The following is a 16,640-nucleotide window of genomic DNA, read 5'->3' as shown; positions in this document are numbered from 1 at the left end:
GGTGGATATATTGATCTAGGGCATTAAAGATAATTAACATCTATTGAGCCCTTGCTGTGTGCCAGTTAGTTTGCTAAGCACTACATGAATTTTCTCTTTTAACTTTTTCAATAAATCTCTGAAGTAAGTACTACTGTCCTTTTTTTTTTTTTTACATACAGGGAAAATGAGGCTCAGGGAGGTTAAGAAACTTGCTAAAGTTCTCAGAATTAAATGATTGTGGAACTACAGTCAATATAGGCAGTTTGATGTCACAAGATCATATTGAAACCAGCAGCGATGATTTCATAATCTCTATTACTGAATCTAAGCCAAGTGTTTGGTTTTGCCTATATGTGCTTCCTGCCAGATTTCTCATGTTGTGGTGATTAGGTACTTAGGAGACCTGGGACCAAGGTGAACTCTGCTCTTGATTAACAATGAGACTCTGACCATTGTTTCCTTATTTCTAATAGAAATTGTTTATATCCATAAAACACTTTATGATGGATTTTTTGAGTAGTTATAACGATAGGCAAAATAATGCACTCCCTACTCCCAAATGTCCACATCCAAATCTCTAGAAGCTGTGGATATGTTGTTATAGGGGAATTAAGGTTACTTGTAGAATTAAGGTTGCTAATCAGCTGGCTCTGAGATAGGGAGGGTATCCTAGTCTACCCAAGTGTGCCCAATGTTATCAAAGGGTCTTTATGAGAGGAAGAGAGAGGAAGAGACAGGAGAGGCAATGCCAGAGTGGGAAGAAGTGCACCAGGAGCTGAGAACTTCAGGCCCCGTCTAGAAGCGGGAAAAGGTAAGGTAACATTTTACCCTAGAGCCTGCAGAGGGAATTCAGGCCTGCTAATATGTTGATTTTTAGCCCAGTGTGATCCTTGCAGATTTCCAGCCTCCAGAATTCTAAGGGCAATGAATTTGTATTCTTTTAATTCACCAAGTCTGTGATTTTTTTTAATATCGGTAATAGGAAAATAATACAATTATCATTATAAAACTGTAACATAGATATCATTTTCCCTCTTTGTGGATGTGGAGAGGAGGCTGAGTTTAAATGGCATATTAGAGAAACTCGACCACTAAATACCAATAAGGAAATTCACTCAGGTATTTGGATTCCAAATCCAGTACACTTTTTACTGTAAAATGAAGGGGTTGGATGACAGGCTTTCCAAGGTCTTCTCACTCTGACGTTTCGTGACTTAATGTGTCAAACAAAATCACAGACTAAGAGGTGAGGATTTGTTGGCTGTGTATCTCCTCAGTTTTCGGGAGTGTTTCTATAGCAGACAGATTTTGACATCTTCTTGCTGTGTAGCAAAATAGGTGGGGTTTTGTTTTGCTTTTTCAAATGTGAGCCCTGTCACCTTTGCCCCTGGCTCCAAAGTTGAGCTGCTTGTGCTCTTTCATTGAACTGAACTAGTTTTCTCTTTCTGTGGCTGATTTACCGACCATTTGCCAAACTGACTTTCTGCTGACAGAACCTAATTTTTGCTCAACCTGTTTTCTGAATGAGACTTGTCTTTCCAAATTCAAAACATTTTGGATGAGAAGGATTAAATTTGTCATTTGTTTTGAAACCTATTGCATTATAGTTGCTTATGTACATGTTAACTAATATATGTATTTATACACTGATGTAAATAACTTTAAAATATTTGTTGTCTTTGATAAATCTTATTTTTAGATGCCAGAATTTTATTTTGAAAATATTACTTAATAGGATTTAGAGACAGGTGTGTAGAAAAATGAATCTAATTCTGCTGACCTGATGATTCTCTGCTGACCTTTCAGAAAATAAAATAGGAATAATGTATGCATATGGCTAGAAAGTATCAACAGAGAATGGGTGTTGTAGAATAAAAGAAAATGGGAATGAGTTTTGTGTGCCTGGTTAGGTTTACATGCATGTTTATTAAATTTGATAAACTTTAGTCACTCACTATAAGCACTGTGATGTATCTGTGTAGTTCGTTACGCAGCCAAACAAGGCAAAGTTCTCCATGGAATGCTGCTTACTGGATGTGGTTGCAACACTTCAGGTGTTTTTTGTTGTTTCGTCTTTGTTTTTTGTTAGAACTTATTTTTTAAGCTCTTGAGGATTATTGTTAGAAAGACTGTGGTGCCAGCATGGGCAAGAGCATTCAAGTATAGGAGAATGTCCCTGTCATTGAGGTGCTCTGATATTTACCAAGGCTACAGGTTATGTCTGAAGAGTTAAATATTAGAATAAAATAGAATTCACTGGCAAAAGCAGAGTATGAATATAAGTAATTTATAAATAAGTCCATATGTTTTAATCTTTTACTGAAAAGCTTAATATGCAAAGGTGAAAAGAAAACCTTTTATATGTATGGATTATGAAGCATTTGAATGAATGTAATATCACTTACTGGCACTGTTAAATCAGGAACTTTATATACAGGAAAATAATGATCCCAACAATGGCATGACATATCACTATTTTTTCTATTTTATAAAATAGGAAACTAAGGGAGAAGTTAGATAACATTATGAAGATCATAGGCTAGAAAGTCACATATGAAAATATAACCAGGGGCTTTTGATGCCAAAGTATGTGTTCTTCCTTGTCATTGTCTGCATAAAAATTGTCTAGTTTTTCTACCCTGGTTATAAACTATACACTTAAAGATGCTAGCAGTATTTTATCAGGTGCAAGTACTTCTGAATCTCATTTGCTACTTAAAGATGAACTATTACTTTTAGAAATACCTTCTTTTAGGGAAATAATAGCATTCCAAATGATTTTCAAGCAAGTACCTAAGATGCAAAAGAGGAACAGTGATATAAGCAGACCAGTAATTAAATTGTGAAAAATCAGAATGTGTGTATAAGCAGAAGGCCACATTTTTTGCATTAATTTTTTAGTTACTAAAATGTTTTCAAGTAGTTCTTTTTTTCCTAGAATCAGAATTACTGCCAAGTAATCATTTGTTCATTCAGTATTCGTTTGTTGATAATGGAAAGGAACCGTATGTGGTGAGGTTTAATTCTAGTTGATTATTGTGTGCTTTTGTATAAGGTTATGAATTGCCATTTTGAATAATTCTTGGGATTCATTTGTGAAGGAAATATGGCACAAATTGCTATTAATTAACTCTTCATCCAATGTGAGAACATTAAGTACTAAAATCAAGAAATTGGACCCCAAAACCCATGTTGAAAGCTTTATAACGCATGAATAAAAATAAAAATATATGTATATGTATTCTAAAACAATTTCATAGATATGGAATTTAATGATAGTGATTTTTAAGTAGAAATCTTTTAAATTAATGGACACAATTGGAATCTAAGTTAAATTGCTTTAAAAAAGGCTTAATTTTCTGAATATCTTTTCTGATTGACATCTTCTAAAAAAGCTGATTTAACACTCGTGAATACAAATGACACATGGATGTGCTTGTGGACATGTGTGGGTATGTGTGTATATGTAACCTTACCATAGTGAATTACCAATTCATCCAATCAATCCTATTTCTGTCTACCCTGAAATGGATTTCTTCATTTTTTTTTTAAATAACTGTTTCAATTGTTGGGGAAAAGGAGGGTTTATTTGGACACATATAAGCTGGCTAACATTATATATATATATATTTATATATATATATATATATATAAAATTTTTTTTGTCACCAATATGTAGTGAGGTGAAAGAGTTGTATTTCAGCGGTAATTTTCAATGTAATTAAGATTTTTCAGTCTTTGAGCAAGTAGAGGGAACCAAGGGTCAGGTTGTGTTTCACCCAGACATAATTGACTTAATTGACTAGTGTATGTCAGGCATTTTATATTGACACTACTTCATTCATTCTAAGTTACACATTTTTAGTTTACGTTGTTGATGTATGAAAGCAGGCTGCATCATCTAATTGATAGTGTTTTACAATTGTCAACCAGAGAGAGGTTGCAGTATAGTTTCCCTTATTGTACATGTAGGGACTTGGTCAGAGATATTTATTTCCACATCAATTGCATTGTATTTCTGTAAATGTTGAATTTGACATTTAAATGTCAAATAATTTTAAAGATCATTTGAGAAAGGAGTATAGTTGCTGCCTGAAAACCTTCCACTGATAAATTATGGTAAAATAAATAATCATTAAAATGTATAGACTTAAATGGTATTTAGAAACAGATCTGTTTCTAGGTATGGCCTATTGTTAATGGTGTCCCTATTTTGCACAACTGTAAGGCACCCGACGATCATTATCTGTAATACATTTATTTACTTGTTGGTTCAATGTTGGGGTAATATAAAATAGTTTCAGAATTGCTAAGCCATACTCCTCTGAGAAACTATTTTACCAACTAGAGTACAGTGTTCCTATACAGTACATTTTATTTAGCCTCATAGATAAAACCTGTTTTTAAAAGTTAGTCAGATATTCAGTGTATCTTTAGACAGATTTGAAAAATTAGAAGAATTTGATATCTTTTCTGGTTTAAATATGGAGGGAGGAGAGCAATGAAAGGAATGCAGCCTTTAGAAGCTGAAATCAACCACAGCTGATAGCCAGCAAATGGAACCTAAGCTCAAAAAAAAAAAAAACCTAAATGAGGGTTTCTTCCCCGAAACTTCAAGTAAGGAAAGCAGATTTGCCAACCTCTTGATTTCAGCCTGTGAAACTGGAGCAGAGAAAACCAGTCAAGCCAACGAATTTCTGACTTCTAGAACAGTGAGATGATAAATTTTTGTTGTTTAGGCCATTAGGTTTGCAGTAATGTTTTATGGTCTAAACAGAAAATGAATAGTGTCCTTCCTAATAATTGATAACTTCTCTCTATCCTGAGAAAAGATCAGACAAACACAAAATACTCCACCTGTATTCTTCTAAGGTGTCAAGGGCATGAAAAACAAAGAACAATAACACATAGATTGGAATACAGTGACAATGACAACTCAGTGCAGTATGAGTCCTGGATTTGATATGAAACAGAAGAGACAATCATGTTAAAACTGCTGAGATTCAATAAAGTCTGCAGTTTGGTTTATAGTATTCTACCAATATTAATTTCTAAATTTTGAGAATTACAGTGTGGATCCATCCATAATATTGAGAAGAGCTGGGTGAAGATAAATGGAAATGCTCAGTACTGTTTCTGTAACTATTTTCTAAATCTAAAGTTTCTTTAAAGTAGATTATGGAATGGGGTCACCCTCTTCGAAGGAAGTCTTAGTAATCTGCAATGTTGCTTCTTCAATGTGCCTTCTCACAGAAAATGTGTTGGGAAAATGCACATTGACAATGCCAACTAAAAATAGTTCAGAAGAGTTGGACACTGAATATAAAAATCATTTTAGATTAACTTAAGTTTTTTAGTTTATTACTGGACATATATATGTAGTGTGTGTGTGTGTATATATATATTATAGTGTGTGTGTGTATATATACATATAGTAAATATTTATAATTACAGTAAATATTTTGACTAAATTGTTCAAGAGTTCTGAGTAAAAAAAAATAAAGTGATTTGAAAGCACTGCATCATAGCTTAATTAGCCACATTTATTGGGCCATAGTGAAATGGGGGCATTTACAATAGATGGTGTCTTAGATGTGAAAAAACACATTTTTATATCACTTAATCTTTTTTTAAAAAATTTTAATGTTTATTTTTTCAGAGGGAGAGAGAGAGACAGACTGTGAACAGGGAAGGTGTATGGAGAGAGAGGGAGACACAGAATCTGAAGCAGGCTCCAGGCTCTGAGCTGTCAGCACAAAGCCGGATGTGGGACTCAAACTCACAGACTTCAGGATCATGACTTGAACTGAAGTCCAATGCTGAACTGACTGAGCCACCCAGGCACCCCCATATCACTTAATCTTTACCACATACGTGCAGTGAAATGTTACCATTATTCCTATTTAATAGGTATAAACTAAAGTTCAGTAATACTAAGTAATTTGCCCAAACTCCTAGAATTAATAATGGGCATAGCTGGATTTAAAGTTGCTCTGTTAGACTAAAGAGCCTATATTCTTTACGTAAAATATTCTATCTCCCGTAACAAGGGAAAGTGTGTTCACCAGCACACAGACTTGGCCCTGGACTTTAAGTCCTAACCCCTTAGACCTACATAGCTAACATGTAGCATATGCAGTAGGAACTAAATTCTACAAATTAAGTAATTAAGTTTGTTTAGCAGGGTGAAATGTTGAAAATGAGAAAATAGTCACATGACAACTTATTCTTTTAAATATTAGTTATGTTCTAAGACCCAAAGTAGCCATAAATTTGAGTAGTTTCATTTTGTTTTTTCTTTGCATCAAATAAGATAGCAAAACAAGCACTATTCTGAATTATTATCTTTATTTATTTTTGAGAGCGAGACAGAGAGAGACAGAGACAGTGCCAGCAGGGAAGAAACAGAGAGGGAGACACAGAATCCAAAGCAAGCTCCCGGCTCTGAGCTGTCAGCATAGAGCCTGATGCAGGGCTCAAACTCAAAAAACCTGTGAGATCATGGCCTGAGCCAAAGTCAGATGCTTAACCCAGTGAGCCACCCAGGTATCCCATATTCTGAATTATTTTAAATTATATTTAGGTCCTAAAACTTGGCCTATTAGAGATAATGAAGATAGGGATGGTGGAGGTAAATATTCTCATTTAGAAGCTCCTATAGTTTTTGTGGGAAATTGAAACACAACAATATTAGCAAATTTTGTAAAGCACAAGCTATCCTGGGTTTTTCAAAGGCACTTGCTAATTTTTGAGAAAGAAACCTAGAAGAACAAACAAGAAATCTGGTCTAAAAACTAAACTCATCATCTTTTATGTCATGCCAGTCAAAACACTGCCTGTTTATTTTGCAGCTTTCCCAAATGAAACATTTTACAATTGATATTTACTTTCAACACAATGTGTCTCGAAAGTGGCATTTGAATAACCACAAAGTTGAAATGGTAGGGATTTGAAAAAAAAAAAAGATGTGGAAATGCTTAATTTAGGGAACTATCCATATACAAAAAATTTTTTGATACTGTTGAAATTGGATTACTCAAATGAGTCAAACTAATTTTGGTTCTTTATGTTGCCAGAAACAAGATACTTAAAAAAATTCTTATTTTTGGCATTATCAAGGTAATCTCTGTTTATGATGGATTCAAGCTATTCACAAAAAAAACACATAAAGTTGATGAAAACCACTCCAGATTCTACTGCACAGAAGTAATCTTTCATTAATATTAGATAACCATTATTTCAGAGACAACAGAGATCTGTCATGCTGGTTAAAAATGGGTTGTCATATGTGCTATTTAAAAAAATGGTCTTATGTTATTCTTTGACCAAACAAATACAGGAATGAGAACTTAGTAATGACTTATGTTTTTTTAAAGTTTATTCATTTATTTTGAGGGGGAGAGGGAGCACAGAGAAAGGGAAAGAATCTCAAGCAGGCTCTGCGCCGTCAGCGTGAGGCTGATAAGGGGCTCGAACCAAAATCAAGAGTGGGACACTTAACTGACTGACCCTACCAGGTACCCCTAATTTTGCATCTTCTTATGCATCTTCACAAAAATTGAGTATAAAACTCACTAATATTAAAGTGAGATTATGCAATAAATTAAGAGATTATAGCGTTATGTATTTTTCAAACTTAAAATATAGACCTCATTCAGTAACTCATAACTTGAAAGTAAGAGTAATTTGCACTCTGACATTTTCTTCCATTGCTACATTTCCTAATTTATTAAGTTTTTACGTGGTCATTGTTTTACTAGTTACAGTGTGTTAAATAACCATAATTCACATAATTATTTAGAAGCGTTATATTTAAATGGATTTGGTGTCTGCCACTGTATATTTACTATGGCTTCTTCATTCTGTATGTTCATTTGATATATTCTTTAATAGATAGGATTTGTTAAATGAAGTTTATTTTTCTCGCAGAAGAATTTATGAGTGGCATAGATGCAGAGATATAGGTGATAGGCTTTTTCTGCTTGAATATATGGAGTTTTCTTTATTCTATAATTCTATATTCAGAATAAGTCTTGGTTTTGAGCATTTTTTTCAATATATGAAGTTTATTGTCAAATTGGTTTCCATACAACACCCAGTGCTCATCCCAAAAGGCGCCCTCCTCAATACCCATCACCCACCCTCCCCTCCCTCCCAACCCCCATCAACCCTCAGTTTGTTCTCAATTTTTAAGAGTCTCTTATGCTTTGGCTCTCTCCCACTCTAACCTCTTTTTTTTTTTCTTCCCCTCCCCCATGGGTTCCTGTTAAGTTTCTCAGGATCCACATAAGAGTGAAACCATATGGCATCTGTATTTCTCTGTATGGCTTATTTCACTTAGCATCACACTCTCCAGTTCCATCCATGTTGCTACAAAGGGCCATATTTCATTCTTTCTCATTGCCACGTAGTACTCCATTGTGTATATAAACCTCAATTTCTTTATCTATTCATCAGTTGATGGATATTTAGGTTCTTTCTATAATTTGACTATTGTTGAGAGTGCTGCTATAAACATTGGGGTACAAGTGCCCCTGTGCATCAGTACTCCTGTATCCCTTGGATAAATTCCTAGCAGTGCTATTGCTGGGTCATAGGGTAGGTCTATTTTTAATTTTCTGAGGAACCTCCACACTGTTTTCCAGAGTGGCTGCACAAGATTGCATTCCCACCAACAGTGCAAGAGGGTTCCCGTTTCTCCACATCCTCACCAGCATCTGTAGTCTCCTGATTTGTTCATTTTGGCCACTCTGACTGGCATGAGGTGATATCTGAGTGTGGTTTTGATTTGTATTTCCCTGATGAGCAGTGACCTTGAGAATCTTTTCATGTGCCTGTTGGCCATCGGATGTCTTCTTTAGAGAAGTGTCTATTCATGTTTTCTGCCCATTTCTTCACTGGGTTATTTGTTTTTCAGGTGTGGAGTTTTTTGGTGAGTTCTTTATAGATTTTGGATACCAGCCCTTTGTCCGATATTTCATTTGCAAATATCTTTTCCCATTCCGTTGGTTGCCTTTTAGTTTTGTTGGTTGTTTCCTTTGCTGTGCAGAAGTTTTTTTTTTTATCTTCATAAGGTCCCAGTAGTTCATTTTTCCTTTTAATTTCCTTGCCTTTGGGGATGTGTCGAGTAAGAGATTGCTATGGCTGAGGTCAGAGAGACATTTTCCTGCTTTCTTCTCTAGGGTTTTGATGGTTTCCTGTCTCACATTCAGGTCCTTTATCCATTTTGAGTTTATTTTTGTGAATGGTGTGAGAAAGTGGTCTAGTTTCAACCTTCTGCATGTTGCTGTCCAGTTCTCCCAACAATGTTTGTTAAAGAGATTTTTTCCATTGGATGTTCTTTCCTCCTTTGTCAAAGATGAGTTGTCCATACATTTGTGGGTCTAGTTCTAGGGTTTGTATTCTATTCCATTGGTCTATGTGTCTGTTTTGGTGCCAATACCATGCTGTCTTGATGATGACAGCTTTGTAGTAGAGGCTAAAGTCTGGGATGGTGATGCCTCCTGCTTTGGTCTTCTTCTTCAAAATTCCTTTGGCTATTCGGGGCCTTTTGTGGTTCCATATGAATTTTAGGATTGCTTGTTCTAGTTTCGAGGAGAATGCTGGTGCAATTTTGATTGGGATTTCATTGAATGTGTAGATAGCTTTGGGTAGTACTGACATTTTGACAATATTTATTCTTCCAATCCATGAGCATGGAATGTTTGTCCATTTCTTTATATCTTCTTCAATTTCCTTCATAAGCTTTCTATAGTTTTCAGAATACAGATGTTTTACATCTTTGGTTAGATTCATCCCTAGGTATTTTATGCTTCTTGGTGCAATTGTGAATGGGATCAGTTTCTTTATTTGTCTTTCTGTTGCTTCATTATTAGTGTATAAGAATGCAACTGATTTCTGTACATTGATTTTGTATCCTGCAACTTTGCTGAATTCATGTATCAGTTCTAGCAGACTTCTGGTGGAGTCTATCGGATTTTCCATGTATAATATCATGTCATCTGCAAAAAGTGAAAGCTTCACTTCATCTTTACCAATTTTGATGCCTTTGATTTCCTTTTGTTGTCTGATTGCTGATGCTAGAACTTCCAACACTATGTTAAACAACAGCGGTGAGAGTGGCATCCCTGTCGTGTTCCTGATCTCAGGGAAAAAGCTCTCAGTTTTCCCCCATTGAGGATGATGTTAGCTGTGGGCTTTTCATAAATGGTTTTTAAGATGTTCTATCCCGACTTTCTCGAGGGTTTTTATTAAGAAAGGATGCTGAATTTTATCAAAGGCCTTTTCTGCATCGATTGACAGGATCATATGGTTCTTATCTTTTCTTTTATTAATGTGATGTATCACATTGATTGATTTGTGAATGTTGAACCAGCCCTGCATCCCAGGAATGAATCCCACTTGATCATGGTGAATAATTCTTTTTTTTTTTAATTTTTTTTTCAACGTTTATTTATTTTTGGGACAGAGAGAGACAGAGCATTAACGGGGGAGGGGCAGAGAGAGAGAGGGAGACACAGAATCGGAAACAGGCTCCAGGCTCCAAGCCATCAGCCCAGAGCCTGACGCGGGGCTCGAACTCACAGACCGCGAGATCGTGACCTGGCTGAAGTTGGACGCTTAAAAGAGTGCGCCACCCAGGCACCCGAATAATTCTTTTTATATGCTGTTGAATTCAATTTGCTAGTATCCTATTGAGAATTTTTGCATCTATATTCATCAGGGATATTGGCCTGTAGTTCTCTTTTTTTTTACCGTGTCTCTGTCTGGTTTAGGAATCAAAGTAATACTGGCTTGATAGAATGAGTCTGGAAGTTTTTCTTCCCTTTCTATTTTTTGGAATAGCTTGAGAAGGATAGGTATTATCTCTGCTTTAAATATCTGGTAGAACTCCCCTGGGAAGCCATCTGGTCCTGGACTCTTATTTGTTGGGAGATTTTTGATGACTGATTCAATTTCTTCGCTGGTTATGGGTCTGTTCAAGCTTTCTATTTCCTCCTGATTGAGTTTTGGAAGCATGTGGGTGTTTAGGAATTTGTCCGTTTCTTCCAGGTTGTCCAGTTTGTTGCATATAATTTTTCCTAGTATTCCCTGATAATTGTTTGTATCTCTGAGGGATTGGTTGTAATAATTCCATTTTCATTCATGACTTTATTTATTTGGGTCATCTCCCTTTTCTTTTTGAGAAGCCTGGCTACAGGTTTATCAATTTTGTTTACTTTTTCAAAAAATCTACTCTTGGTTTCGTTGATATGCTCTACAGTTTTTTTAGATTCTATATTGTTTATTTCTGCTCTAATCTTTATTATTTCTCTTCTTCTGCTGGGTTTAGGCTGTCTTTGCTGTCCTTCTATTTCCTTTAGGTGTGCTGTTAGATTTTGTATTTGGGATTTTTCTTGTTTCTTGAGATAGGCCTGGATTGCAACGTATTTTCCTCTCAGGACTGCCTTCGCTGCATCCCAAAGCGTTTGTAATGTTGTATTTTCATTTGTTTCTATATATTTTTTAATTTCTTCTCTAATTGTCTGGTTGACCCATTCATTCGTTAGTAGGGTGTTCTTTAACCTTTAATAGGAGGCTCTTTAACCTCCATGCTTCTGGAGGTTTTCCAGACTTTTTCTTGTGGTTGATTTCAAGCTTCACCACATTCTGGTCTGAAAGTATGCATGGTATGATTTCAATTCTTGTATACTTATGAAGGGCTGTTTTGTGACCCAGTATGTGATCTATCTTGGAGAATGTTCCATGTGCACTCGAGAAGAAAGTGTATTCTGTTGCTTTGGGATGCAGAGTTCTAAATATATCTGTCAAGTCAATCTGATCCAATGAATCATTCAGGGCCCTTGTTTCTTTATTGACCGTGTGTCTAGATCTATCCATTTCTGTAAGTGGGGTGTTAAAGTCCCCTGCGATTACCACATTCTTATCAATAAGGTTGCTTATGTTTGTGAGTAATTGTTTTATATATTTGGGGGCTCCGGTATTCGGCGCATAGACATTTATAATTGTTAGCTCTTCCTGATGGATAGACCCTGTTATATAGACCCTATATATCCTGATGGATAGACCCTATTATATAATGCCCTTCTTCATCTCTTGTTACCGCCTTTAATTTAAAGTCTAGTTTGTCTGATATAAGTATGGCTACTCCAGCTTTCTTTTGACTTCCAGGGGCATGATAAGTAGTTCTCCATCCCTCACTCTCAATCTGAACGTGTCCTCAGGCCTAAAATGAGTCTCTTGTAGACAGCAAATAGATGGGTCTTGTTTTTTTATCCATTCTAATACCCTATGTCTTTTGGTTGGCGCATTTAGTCCATTTACATTCAGTGTTATTATAGAAAGATACGGGTTTAGAGTCATTGTGATGTCCGTAGGTTTCATGCTTGTAGCAATGTCTATGGTATTTTGTCTCACAGGATCCCCCTTAGGATCTCTTGTATGGCTGGTTTAGTGGTGACGAATTCCTTCAGTTTTTGTTTGTTTGGGAAGACCTTTATCTCTCCTTCTACTCTAAATGACAGACTTGCTGGATAAAGCATTCTCAGCTGCATATTTTTTCTGTTCATCACATTGAAGATCTCCTGTCATTCATTTCTGGCCTGCCAAATTTCAGTAGAGAGATCAGTCACAAGTCTTATAGGTCTCCCTTTATATGTTACAGCACGTTTATCTCTAGCTGCTTTCAGAATTTTCTCTTTATCCTTGTATTTTGCCAGTTTCACTATGATATGTCATGCAGAAGATCGATTCAAGTTACGTCTGAAGGGAGTTCTCTGTGCCTCTTGGATTTCAACGCCTTTTTCCTTCCCCAGATCCGGGAAGTTCTCAGCTATAATTTCTTCAAGTACCCCTTCAGCACCTTTCCCTCTCTCTTTCTCCTCTGGAATACCAATTATGCGTATATTATTTCTCTTTAGTGCATCACTTAGTTCTCTAATTTTCCCCTCATACTCCTGGATTTTTTTTATCTCTTTCTCTCAGCTTCTTCTTTTTCCATAATTTTATCTTCTAGTTCACCTATTCTCTCCTTTACCTCTTCAATCCGAGCCATAGTTGTCTCCATTTTATTTTGTAGTTCATTGATAGCATTTTTTAGCTCCTCCTGGCTGTTCCTCAGTCCCTTGATCTCTGTAGCAAGAGATTCTCTCCTGTCCTTTATACTGTTTTCAAGCCCAGCGATTAATTTTATGACTATTATTCTAAATTCACTTTCTGTTATATTGTTTAAATCCTTTTTGATCAGTTCGTTAGCTGTTGTTATTTCCTGGATGTTTTTCTGAGGGGAATTCTTCCGTTTCGTCATTTTGGATAGTCCCTGGAGTGGTGCGGGACTTCGGGGCACTTCCCCTGTCCTGTCTTGAATAACTTGCGTTGGTGGGCAGGGTGCAGTCAGACCTGATGTCTGCCCCCAGCCCACCTTAGGGCCACAGTCAGACTGGTGTGTGCCTTCTCTTCCCCTCTCCTAAGGGTGGGATTCACTGTGGGGTGGCGTGGCCTGTCTGGGCTACTTGCACACTGCCAGGCTTGTGGTTCTGGGGATCTGGCGTATTAGCTGGGTAGACAAGGTGCATAGGGGCGGGAGGGGTAGGCTCAGCTCACTTTTCCTTCAGAGATCAACTTTGGGAGGGGCCCTGCGGCACCGGGAGGGAGTCAGACCCTCCAGAGGGATGGATCCGCAGAAGCACAGCATTGGGTGTTTGCGCGGTGCAAGCAAGTTCCCTGGCACAACTGGTTCCCTTTGGGATTTTGGCTGGGGGATGGGTGAGGGAGATGGTGCTGGTGAGCACCTTTGTCCCTCGCCAAGATGAGCTCTGTCATCCCGGGGCTCAACAACTCTCCCTCCCGTTGTCCTCCAGCCTCCTGTTCTCTGAGCAGAGCTGTTAGCTTATAACCTTCCAGATGTCAAGTCCCGCTTCTGTCGGAACACACTCTTTCCGGTCCCTCTGCTTTTGCAAGCCAGATTCAGGGGCTCCGCTTGGCCGGCAGGCTACCCCTCAGCCCCGGCTCTCTCCTGCCAGTCCGTGGAGCGCGCACCACTTCTCCGCCCTTCTTACCCTCTTCCGTGGGCCTGTCGTCTGCGCTTGGCTCCGGAGACTCCATTCTGCTAATCCTCTGGCGGTTTTCTGGGTTATTTAGGCAGGTGTAGGTGGAATCTAAGTGATCAGCAGGACTCGCGGTGAGCCCAGTGTCCTCCTATGCCTCCATCTTCCCAGGATCCTCGGTTTTGAGCATTTGCCTGGAACTGTGTGTGGTCTGTCAATTTACAGATTCATTTATTTCATTTTAAGGATATCTTGCTTTACTAATCCACTGTTTTTTCTGACTTATATTAATCTTTTAATATTGCTTGCATTTGCTATGATCAATCCAAGGCTTACTCATTGTTAATAATTTGCTTTTCAATTGTCCATGATATCTATTTCATTCTTTGCTGTACCTACTTTTTGTTCTTTAATACTGTGATTTTGTTCCTTAATGTATTTCTTCAGTTCCTGGTTTTTCTTTAATTCAGTTCCTTTTTCATCTCCTATTGGAATTCTATATCAAATGTATGTTTTCATAAAAAATTTTCTAGTATAAAACACTTGTGGTAAATGTCTTTGTATTCTTTGAAATTTATTTTTTTCCTAGCCTGAAGTTTTCACTTGAATTTTGTATTCTATATTTTCTTTTTTCCTGCTCAAGTATTATCTGTATTAATCTAGGGAGGGGAAAAAGAAAAAAAATGCTTCTAAATGTATATGTACAAGCTTAACCACTGGAGAGACTGATTTTCTGTCCTATTTCTAAAAATTGAGGGAACTCTTGAATTTTGTTTAGACCTTTCTGTTGTAACTGTTTACCTAATACTTTGAAATATTCTTTTTTATATTTAAATAATTTTTAATGTTTTATTTATTTTTGAGAGAGACAGAGTACGATGGGGAATGGGCAGAGAGAGGGAGACACAGAATCTGAAGCAAGTTCCAGGCTCTGAACTAGCAGCACAGAGCCTGACAGAGGTCTCAAACTCATGAACTGTGAGATCATGACCTGAACCAAAGTCAGACACAAGCAACTGCGCCACCTGCCCCCCCTGAAATATTCTTTAATATTCAAAATTGGCATATTAGGAATCAGACCACAATCTGAAAATATAAACTAGAAAAATCAATACATCATTATTACATCATTATTTCTTTATTTATGTTGAACTTTATCTTATTACATGAATATGAATAGTTCTTTAATACTATGTTTCAACTTATACTTTAGAAGTAATACTAAAGAGTAAAATTTTATTTTATTTTATTTTATTTTTAAATTTATTTTATTTTTTAATGCAATTTATTGTCAAATTGGCTACCATATAGTGTGTACAGTGTGCTCTTGGTTTTGGGGATAGATTCCCTTGGTTCATCGCTTACATACAACACCCCATGCTCATCCCAACAAGTGCCCTCCTCAGTGCCCATCACCTGCTTTCCCCTCTCTCCAACCCCATCATCAACCTTCATTTTGTTCTCAGTATTTAAGAGTCTCTTATGGTTTGCCTCCCTCCCTCTCTGTTTGTAACCATTTTTCCCCTTCCCTTCCCCGATGGTCTTGTTAAGTTTCTCAAGTGCGACATATGAGTGAAAACATATGATACCTGTCTTTCTCTGGCTGACTTCACTTAGCATAATACCTTCCAATTCCATTCACGTTGCTACAAAGGGCCAGATTTCATTCTTGCTCATTGTCAAGTAGTATTCCATTGTATATATAAAACACATCTTCTCTATCCATTCATCAGTTGATGGACGTTTAGGCTCTTTCCATAATTTGACTATTGTTGAAAGTGCTGTTAAAAACATTGGGGTGTGTGTGCCCCTGTGAATCAGCACTCCTGTGTCCTTTGGATAAATTCCTAGTAGCGGTATTGCTGGGTTGTAGTGTAGTTCTATTTTTAATTCTTTGAGGAACCTCTACACTGTTTTCCAGAGTGGCAGCAGTTTGCATCCCCACCAACAGTGCAAGGGGGTTCCCATTTCTCCACATCCTCTCCAGCATCTGTTGTTTCCGAGTTGTTTATTTTAGCCACTCTGACTGGTGTGAGGTGGTATTTCAGTGTTGTTTTGAGTTGTATTTCCCTGATGATGAGTGACATTGAGCATTTTTTCATATGTCTGTTGGCCATCTGGATGTCTTCTTTGGAAAAGTGTCTATTCACATCTTCTCATTTCTTCACTGGATTATTTGTTTTTCAGGTGTGGAGTTTGGTAAATTCTTTATAGATATTTGGATACTAACCTTTTATCTGATGTCTTTTGAAAATGTCTTTTCCCATTACGTCAGTTGCCTTTTAGTTTTATTGTTTCCTTTGCTGTGCAGAATCTTTTTATCTTCATGAGGTCCCAATAGTTCATTTTTGCTTTCAATTCCCTTGCCTTTGGAGATGTGTGAAGTAAGAAATTGCTGCGGCTGAGGTCAGGGAGGTATTTTCCTGCTTCCTCCTCTAGAGTTTTGATGGTCTCCTGTCTCACATTCAGGTCTTTCATCCATTTTGAGTTTATTTTTGTGTGTAATGTAAGAAAGTAGTCTAGTTTCATTCTTCTGCATGTTGCTGTCCAGTTCTCCCAGCACCTTGTTAAAGAGACTTTTTTTTTCCATTGGATACTCTTTCCTGCTTTGTC

The 16,640-nt window shown here is 37.0% G+C and overlaps 1 long non-coding RNA gene across 1 annotated transcript in view; it reads left to right on the top strand.

Annotated features, from left to right (window-relative positions):
• Positions 1–636: 636 nt before the first annotated feature.
• Positions 637–16,640, top strand: part of LOC109500820 — a 278,313-nt gene continuing 262,309 nt past the window's right edge. The window contains exon 1 of the long non-coding RNA XR_002743068.2: positions 637–793. This is a non-coding gene — a long non-coding RNA (uncharacterized LOC109500820). The remainder of the gene's footprint in view (positions 794–16,640) is intronic.

Source organism: Felis catus, chromosome B3, assembly GCF_018350175.1.
Source record: "Felis catus isolate Fca126 chromosome B3, F.catus_Fca126_mat1.0, whole genome shotgun sequence".
NCBI lineage: Eukaryota > Metazoa > Chordata > Mammalia > Carnivora > Felidae > Felis > Felis catus.
Note: the sequence above shows the minus strand (reverse complement) of the source record. Positions and strands in the feature narration are given on the sequence as shown.